Below are 10,000 nucleotides of genomic sequence, written 5' to 3' on the forward strand. Positions count from 1 at the left end.
CCAAAATCACCATGACCTCTGACCTTGAGACTAGGAAGATACCATGCCTTATATAAGGTCACGATCACTCGCCCCCTAGAATCAAACGTCCTCGCTTCATCCATTAACTTTCTGGATGACAGACAGACTAACAGACAGACTAGATCACCCTCCCTCCTCCCTCACTGCCATGAGGTACGTGATGTAGTAAGCTGCAAGAACGATTCAATACATTTCCCTTTTCTATATCTTTCTATACTTCCTATTACCTCCAGTGGACACAGTAATACGTGTGTCAGTGTGTCTTTCAGGGGAGCGCCAGCCTGGCACTCACACGAGCTGACGTGTATACAAGCAATCATACATACCTTCAGGGGTTACCAGGTGCCAAGATGACGAGAAAATATGCTTCATCATTTGCTCTTACAACATATTAATGGGAACAGTTGCATATATATATATATATATATATATATATATATATATATATATATATATATATATATATATATATATATATATATATATCATGCTTCTACAATGAATAGTTCAAATAGTGTTATAGTAACGAGGAAAACTCGTCCTATACTTGGAGAGATAGTCTCTCAAGTCAATACTTCTTGACCATATGACAAAAGAAGATACTTATAAGAACTTGCTCAAATTCCAAACTCTCCTACAGGTTGTATATGACGTGACCACACACCACCTCACCTCTGGCTAGGTACACCGTTGCCAGAACTACCCCGACCGACGCCTCATCGCGTATTTCGAATTCTTATATATAATGATACGTCTTGATAAGTATATATCAGTTCAAAACCATAATGTGACAGATAAGTTCAAATTAAGTTCGATGTGCTTTATATATTTTACGCCTCGGTAAAAGCCTCAGGAACATCAGCTGTCAGTCATATTGGTTTTTCCTCTGCCCGTCCAAGGCGGTGCGTTAACAATGAGTTCTGGTTATAATGTTTATAGAAGGGCGGTCTGATGGCCTCCCTGGACCGCCTACTCGCGCGCCTGGCACATTACTCTTCCTGTCACAACTCGTCCTTATCCTCTGACATCACCTTACGTGGCCCCGTCTTTGTCTTAACCAACTTCAATAGAAATGGATAAAAATGGCAAATCATATAAGACATTTATCGCTACTGCTATCTTAAAACTAGATGTAGGTGATAGATTTGTTGTGCGATTTATTCTGATGATGAATCTGACGACGGAGGAGGAGTACAGTGAATGTAGGACACGAAGGCAAACAGTACACCTGGTGTTCCTGTCTTCGTAGAAAGGATTTCCAACGGCGTAACTCAGGAGAGTTATGGGAACACACTTCCAGCTGATGTATAGAGCCAAGAGGGTGAAAGAAGGCCTCTGGCACTTTCCTTGGGTCAAAAATAAATTCCAAATAATTCATTCCAGGCCCGAGAGTCCGGGTGAGATCTTATACCTGCCTCCCGACTGCCGGAGCCAGTTGTCCTGCCTTCACAGTCCTGGTGAACTAGCATACCTTACTGTTGAGGTCTCGTATTTGTCTGCCTTTAGTGCTTCATAGATATGTCCTCCAGGAATTATTTGTTTATATGGTAAATGGCAGGAAATTCTACACTGGTATAGCCCTAGGGCACAGCCATCCAGAGAGTCCTACCCCATCACTGGTTATCTGTAATGCCCTTCATCTCTGACGACTCTTGTTATAAGTGTCTCCATCCGTCTTCTCTCTCTTGTCTCATACGTCTCCGTAGTGTTAACTCTCTTCTTCAGGCAGTGTTCTCTCGTGCGACGTCTCTAGCCCTTGTCATATATGTCCTTTTTGACTTATCTGTTCGTCACACGTTACTCTCACAAGAGCCACAGCTCTTCTGTAAAATCTTCCGAGATGCTTTTTTGAGAACATACGTTTTGTATGTTTGATGTCTCTTTTATGATATCTGCGCTCGAAGCCAATTCGTTACAAAGCTTTTCTTAGCAGACATACATATTTGCCACCTTCCTTCCCCGTTATATGACCCAACTTGTGTGGTTTATTTCTCCACAAGAAACTCTTGCCTGTGTAGCGTCTGTGCTGCTCGTCGCCCTTCTCCCGGAGGAGTTCACGGCTGTGCTGATGGTGTCTTTGTATTTCTATTGATGTTGGCAGCAGTTGTGATGGTTTTGATGGTTGCACCTGTCAATGTGGCATTACATATGGTAGTGGTAGTAGTGAATGACGGTGTTGCTAATGGTTACTGTAGTACTGGTAGTGGAAGGAGCAGAAAAGATGGTGATTTTTTCACAGTATATAACGTATTAGTTTAATTATCGCGATAATGATTTTTTTCTGCAGTAATCAGTACAAAAAACTATTAATATGCGAGAACTTTCTCGCTAAAAAAAACATCCAAACCCCATTTCCTGCTGTTATCTAAAATCATGGATCATGTGGAGGAACTGACCATCATATCTTCTTGTCTTATCTACAAATTCATGGCTTTTTATCCCAGGAGAGCCTCGGCCGGGTGTTCGCCAGGCTCTCTGGACGAGAACCTTTTGACGGAGGGAGGAGGGAGTCATAGCTGTAGTTAGCTGTCCAGGGGTGACCGCAAACACGGCCGCGTCTGTCGTTCCCATGGCAACCACCACCACCCGCCTCTACCACACCTGGACATCACCGCCACCACCACCCGACCTACCCTGCCACCGCCCACGGCACCCATCTCTTCCGCCACCATCACCTCCTGCCTCTACCAGCTCCCGCAGCAGCCACACCTCACAACCATCCTCACCACAACAACCGTCCTGCCTGTCCACAAGCGCCAAACTAACCATTACCATAACTACCACTGCCCATACTTACCACAACCATCACCCAACCTAACTATCATCATAACTACACCTAAGTACCACTATCACCACCCAACCCGACCACCATTACCACCATCCAACCTACGCACCACTACCATCAAGCATTTCTAGTGACTGACCATCACCACCCTACAACCTGGCCACTGTCACCAGTCTACAACCTGGCCACCACCGCTAACATGCAACGTGGCCACAATTACCAAACTGTCCACCTGACTCATGCACAATGTACTACATAAATTTCCACATTTGCTCCCCTAACAGCTGTCCACCCCTATCAGCAGCTGGCTGAGACTACATCATAAATCAGGCTTGAAATATAACGTAGCCGTACGACTAAAAGTATTGTTATAAGCAAAGCCACTCATACTATGAACCCTTACATGGAAAATCATACATGCTACATATTGAGGTGTGTTTTCCTTACGCTTGAAGATAGTGTTCAAAATTTGCACTTGATGAATTGTTTACATGTTCGTTTATCTGAGAGTATTGCCATTACTACATTTGTTTTCGTATTTCTTCACTATATACGAACTGAAATAAAAAAAAATTTCAGAAACATTCATGAAACAATAAACTTCATGTTCATCTCTGTTTCAAAACAATAGTCTTGTTTATTTGTTTCAAGGAAATGTTTATGAGTCATCAGGAGGTTAGGAATGCCTGCCCAGCTATTAGGTCAAAGGTCACACTTTTGGGAAATTTGTCTCGGATGAATTTGACCATCAAGGCTTTTGTGTGGTTAGAAATTGGAGGAGACCTCGTCGAGAGTTTAATCTCGCAGCCTTTTGTCCCTGGTCAGAGTGTGTCAGGTCGGTACAAGTCTTCTTCTCGTCGCCTGTGATTGGAGAGTCACTCATCATAACCGTTCTTGTCCATTAAGACAACTTTCATTTCAGAGTTCTGATGCATGATTCTTGCCTTAGAGATATGGTGAATGACGAGTTCATTGTTGAATGAAATATGCATATATTTCTTACCTCTGAGTGATGTAATGAATGAAGACTACAACCATTTTTGCCTCTACTAGATGTAGTGAATGAAAAAATACAACCATTTTTGCCTTTAAGGGATGTAGTGAATGAAAATACAACCATTTTTGTTTCTGATGATGTAGCAAATGAAAGATACAATCATTTGTGTCGTTGATAACGTAGTAAACGAAAGATACAACCAATTTTGATTTGCAGACAAGACTTCGATAACTCCTGCACATTTTAAAGACAGGTTTTTCAATTCCTCTAAAATTTGTAAGTACTTTCACTCGTCTCCTCTTTTTCCTTTCATTAACATCTCTGTATTACAGTTAAGGCCCGGCTTTGATGTGGACTTTCGTCCGTGACTGGAGCTTCCAACGTTTAAGAAAAAGAAAAAAAAAAAAGAGCCGACGCGACCAAACGTAGATTGGTGGTAGTTCTTTCAACAGACACTCCATCAAAATTTGCACCGCCGTTAAAGAATCAGAAAAAGATGAAAAAAAGATCAAATGAAGAACTTCGAAGTAGATGTATAATTGGGTGGTGTCTGCATACAAAATTTGTCAAATGGTTTTTCAGTTATGTGCCCTGGAACCGCAAGCTGTTAAAATTTTCATTCGCTGATGGGTGTTGAGAGAGCGTCGACACAACGATAGAAACTTCAAACATGATTGTTACTTGTCTATTGGAAAACCAGAAAATAATGTCTGTTTCTGTTCCTATCTATCTGTCTATCTATACATCTATGGGTAGATGTATATAGATTAGATAGGTAAATAGATAGATAGCTTGGATAAGTTTTGATACTGTCAAGGGATAATGTCTGAGCGAGCATTCACTGGTGAAATATAAAGTGCATAATCTATGATTGTAATATGAATATTTTTGTGCGTACTGAAGAAAATCATTCCATACATAATCAGTCCAGACTAACATATATAGACGTCACAAACCCTTATCAAAACTTGTAGTTTTGCAGACTAATACGTGCGTCTGGAATACTGATATAAGAGAATGGATAGGTGCTTCAGCAGTTCAGTACAAATTTAGAGTAGGATCCCTTAACACGACACGAACCCTCTCTAACAGTAACCTTCTATAGAAAACTAGAAACTAGCCACCATAGTAGGGGAACCTAGGAAAACGCTCTTGTTCAGTTTGATCACAGATGCTGTTCAAAGAAGTTAAGCCTCTTTTACAGTAGTATTGATACCATTATGACATTGAATATGAAAGAAGTTTTCACATCGATGATTTGATAAATTCATCTATCATACTCTAATCTATAATGTTAAACAGAACTCTGATACAGGATATTAGAAGAAAAAGAAAAATCAACCCACAGAAAATGAAGAAGTTAGATGAAGCCGAAGAATTTCTAACTTCTTTTTCGAAAATTTTCCTCCTTAACACACCTTTTTTCGGAATTACATTTTCTTGTCAAGTTAAACTTTTTACCAGACAACCCAGTTGTGGGACAATCAGGCCTCCTGTTGTCTGTCTTTCTCATGTAAACAATCCCCTACCAAAGTCCTCGACTCCACAACCCGTCCCACCAGTCGACACTCCCAAGAATCCTCCAACAATCCTTTCTTCTTCAAGTACTTTATCGTGGCCGTGAATGAAAAGCTTCGGAGGCCCAGAGACGTGTCCTTACCGGCCACATTTTGTCACCTCCTGGGATACTAGTGTCTTGTGCACCAAATAAAACGATTTAGACCAAATTAGGACATAGAAATTCTGACGTCTCCCGAGTCAATATAGAATCATAAAAAAAAAAAAGGGATTTTTGTGATTAGCAATTCCAGAAAGTTGCCGATTTGAGATGAAAAAAGTTATGATTTACGATTGACATACCATGTATTAAACACACAAATATCGTATGTCTTTCTTAAATATATCCATTATTTGGCACACCAATCTGTGCTTTGGCCCAGTCTTTTAGAGCCGTGTGCCAAGTTGGCAACAACTGGAAAATAATTCCAGTGTGATTGAGAGATTAGGTACAAAAGGGTGGAGCTGTGGGCGGGGCGGCGACTGTCATACAGAGGAGCTCTTTATTTCAACATTTTGCCAAATCTTTTGGACAATTACTCAACAGAAGCTGAGTTTCTTCGTGAATGCTCTTGCTACTTTTCTATCGTTGGAATGAATTACATGAAACCTTAGCTGTTAAGAAGGCGTCAAGGAAATCAATGTTTCAGTTAATGAAAAGAGTTCGGATCTTAACTTTAGCCCAGCCTTCAAGTTGAGGGTCTTGGGAAAGCTGCTGTACTCACTGCAAGGACGTGGCGCATGCTTGCGGTGGGTGTCTAGTGTCTTGAGTCTAAATTTAGTTATGATAGACTTCATATTTTTCATTGAGTTCACTGCTATTATCATTCTTAAGAAATGTGACTGGTAAGTGTTTGTCAACGTCCTTTCTTATCAATGTAATTATCCCATTTTTCAAGTAACATCTTTATGTTCATTATTATCAATACTTTTATCATTAGTAACACTATTGTCTATTCGTTCTTACCAGTATCATCATTATCATTATTAGTAATAGTGGTCGATACATTTTTGATTTACGGAGACTATATTTCATTGTTTTGAATTTGGATATCATTTTGCTTAAAATGCAAAGAAAGTATTGTACCCATAAATGATATACAATGAGGTATAATAAGCAGTGATTGAATTCGATTGTAATCATAGTTTTCCCCACTTTTCCCTAGTGATGAAAATGTAACTGGTGTATATCTGATTCACAGATAGTCATGCGGTCTTGGCAAATCGAGACACCTCGACAGGCTGGACAAACAGCAATCAACAGAATGGTCTTGATCATGATCTGTGGTTTACATTTATCTAAATCCTAGCACGAGTAATATATGATTGTCGGTAACGAGAACTACAATCATGCTCAAAGTAACTGCCTCTGTAGCTATGTGACCATGAGGGTCGCGAAAGAGCAACACGTTATATTCATGATTTGTGAGAGATGATTCCTGGGTTAAATCCTTGTCGTAATGCTCTTCGTTGTCTAAGATGTGTTATCCAATCTGTGAAGTACTTAACAAGAGGTCGCATGATCTTGTTGTCTACTAAGATGTGATGTCCAATATGTGAAGTACTTAGATAAGAGGCCACTTGAGTTGTAGTAATCATGACAGGTGTTTGGCCTAGCAACAACATTACTACAAGAGAAAGAGGGACATGTTGTTTACGCTCGGCTCTTCTGAGTTTGCTGAGTCGTGTTACAGAGACAATGCTGAATACCTCGGAAGATACGTAATGAAACTGAAGAAGTCTACAAACTCAGGAAACCATGTAAGGTCTGTCGGTGGACTGCGGAGCTGGTCATTTCATGCGTTCTTCTGAGAAGGCGACGGTGTAAGCTGACTCCCTTTCAGAGACCTCTGAATTCATTATACTTAACTGATATGGCTAGAGACTGTGGCACGTTTTCTGCAGGAGGGAGACCTTTTCCTATTGGAGGTTCCAAACGCTTACCTTGAGTGCGATTATTATTATTATCATTGTTAGTATAGTAGTAGTAGTAGTAGTAGTAGTAGTAGAAGCGGTAGTTGTAATAATAGTAGATGGATATGTGTAGGATCACGATCCTTGATCATGATCCGAGAAAAATGCTTTAATTGACTGAAATACACATGGCTGTCGAAGATAGACTTACTGAAAAAACAATGATGATACACGACCTATCCCTCGCCAAATCCCGTAGGCATCTTTCTGAAGGCAAATGACTGAGAATTCCTGGACAGCGAGAGGGTAATGGCATACTTTGCTAACCTCATGACGCATATTTCTTGCCTCAATTTTCACTCGAAGATCAAGATCATGGATGATTGTTGAACAGCAAATACAAATCATTCGCAAGATGACAGTCCTTCTTCAGTACATTATTTTCCTCGTTATCATTACCACATATCATTATTGTCATCATTATGACTGTCATGGCCACTACTTCCCCAGCAACATGGCACGCGCAGGTACGAGGTATGGACACGTTCCTACGGTAGGGCATGACAGACTGGGGGTGGGTTGTCGGCCACTCACCCGCGTCCTCACGGAGGGCGGAGCCGGCAGCATCGCAGCGGGCAACCCGGCGAGCACAAGCATCTGGCACCGTGCCGCGCCCTAGAAGGTTCGGGAGACTTACACAGGGAGTGCCAAGTGGCATTGTCCCTTCGAGACAACTGGGGTGAACTTTACAGACAACTGACGTGATTATTTTTGTGTCAGTTATCTGTCTACACCACCATTACAGATCCTGGGTGGCATAGCAGTTCCTTCATGTAGCCAAAAGACAGTAGACTTGTAGATAACGATAAGGCGATGGCGTTGCAAAGGACGAATTAAAGAAGACGAAAGGAGAAGCTAGGAGTGCTTGCTACCGCCCGCCCACCCGCCATCCCGCCCGGCCAAAAGCGACCCAAGTACTGGCATGCAGTCTTTTTTTGAACATGCCAGAAGCAACAGTGAGAGTTATGGTGGTAGTGAAGGTGTGTTGGGGTCGGGTGTCTTGGCCAAGGGTGTTGGAGGGAAGGCGTACGTGGGAATGGTTGGAGGGAGTTGGGGCAGACAGGTAGGTTGGGGTCAACTCGCCGACCCGTTCCTCACCCCAAAAACTGTATCGTAACACTGTCCCGTGAACACTCTCTCTCTCTCTCTCTCTCTCTCTCTCTCTCTCTCTCTCTCTCTCTCTCTCTCTCTCTCTCTCTCTCTCTCTCTCTCTCACGGCCAGTCTAGTATTAGCAGTCATGGCGAGTGTAATGTGATACACGAGAATTTTGGCGTGATTTCATTGAGGTGTACAGAGGCTGTCCATCATTGTGGAAAGTTGAAAGTAATAGTTACACGAACAGTTGTGAAACGTGAATACTATGATAAGATGTAGTATAGTTGTATCAAGAAATTGAATCCCATTAAGCACTACTTTGTTTTCAAAGGTGAATAGAATGCAGATTGTAAACCATTTCATATTGTTTTTTGTTATTTAGTAGGTTACATACCTTGATTATGTCTTTCAGTACAGATATGATGGTAGTGCACGTCGCCATAACTATATATGCAAGACTCTGTGGAGAGATTGCTGTGGTGAATTTCAAGTCCCCTAAAAACTTGCCCTGTTGCAAAGAATCGTATAGTGCTAGAAAGTCTTACACTTGTCAACATTGTGTCTCTCATCTGTTGTGTTCTCCTTCATTATCAGAGGCATTATGATTTCCAACCAAATCAACGAAAGTTTCATGGCCCCCTACGTAGGAAGTTCTGATGGTCTTGTTGGCAATACCACCAGCTCCTGTAGAAGAGTTTCATGAGAAAACTTGAGTCTTTTCTTATGTCAATCTTTCATCCACAAATTCCGTCTTCCTTTCTTCGGCTCCTCTGTTTCCAGAGAGAGGATGATTGCCATGCATGCTGCCTTAGCCCCTTCACGTGGGATTGAAATGAATCCTGAAAAAATTGCTCTGAGATTTTCTGTGAATACGATCATCCGCCCCTTTGGTTACTACTTTTTCAACCTGCGTGAAAATTAATGTAGCGGGTTTGTTTATGCTTAGCCAGCTATCTGATTTCTTACGTTTTCTGTCGATGGTTGCATCAAGGGTGGCAGTACCGGAGTGTGAAGTTATAACAGTATAATATCACGTCTTAAGAAATCAGAGACACTCCTCTGGTAAACACTGTGTTATCATCTGAGAACAGCAGGACTCGCCAACATTTTCTGAGTCATGGCCAAGGGGGGGTTATGAAACAGTATCAAGCGATATAAACGACGACTCTGAAAACCCCGATGCGTTGGGTCAGGTCGGGTAGCAAATGATATAGATTCATCCTGAATGAGCCCCACAACTGAAGAAGAAGAAACTAAGAATTCGCAATCCATCCTAGTCAAAACTAGCCTTAGAAGTGAGACTGAAACAAGATTGAAACATGGATGAACATCCAATAGAGTAAGAAAACTTGTGGCAGTAAGCGACACCGACATCGGCCAGCGAGGGCGTCTGAGCACCACTGCTTGGGACCACACCATGAACATCTGGCTGACCCCCGTCAGTAGACCCACCATCCGGGTTCTGTCATATCGAACTTTAAGCTTCACTTCCTCTTAGTCTTGATCCTTTTAGTGGGATTCCATTGTTTAAACTTTCTCTCCTACCACATCTTTATCACCTCATTTGTTG

At 41.7% G+C, this 10,000-nt stretch overlaps 1 protein-coding gene across 2 annotated transcripts in view; it reads left to right on the forward strand.

Annotated features, from left to right (window-relative positions):
- Positions 1–10,000, forward strand: part of LOC139749003 (heat shock cognate 71 kDa protein) — a 36,799-nt gene that overhangs the window by 18,213 nt on the left and 8,586 nt on the right. Inside the window, exon 1 of one of the 2 annotated variants that reach the window (XM_071662375.1) lies at positions 8,379–8,397. The exons of the other annotated variant lie outside the window; for it this stretch is intronic. The gene's annotated coding sequence lies outside the window, so the exon portion shown is untranslated. Of the gene's footprint in view, positions 1–8,378; positions 8,398–10,000 lie in introns of those variants that run through there. 2 annotated transcript variants of the gene reach the window in all.

This window comes from Panulirus ornatus, chromosome 6 (assembly GCF_036320965.1).
Source record: "Panulirus ornatus isolate Po-2019 chromosome 6, ASM3632096v1, whole genome shotgun sequence".
Taxonomy (NCBI): domain Eukaryota; kingdom Metazoa; phylum Arthropoda; class Malacostraca; order Decapoda; family Palinuridae; genus Panulirus; species Panulirus ornatus.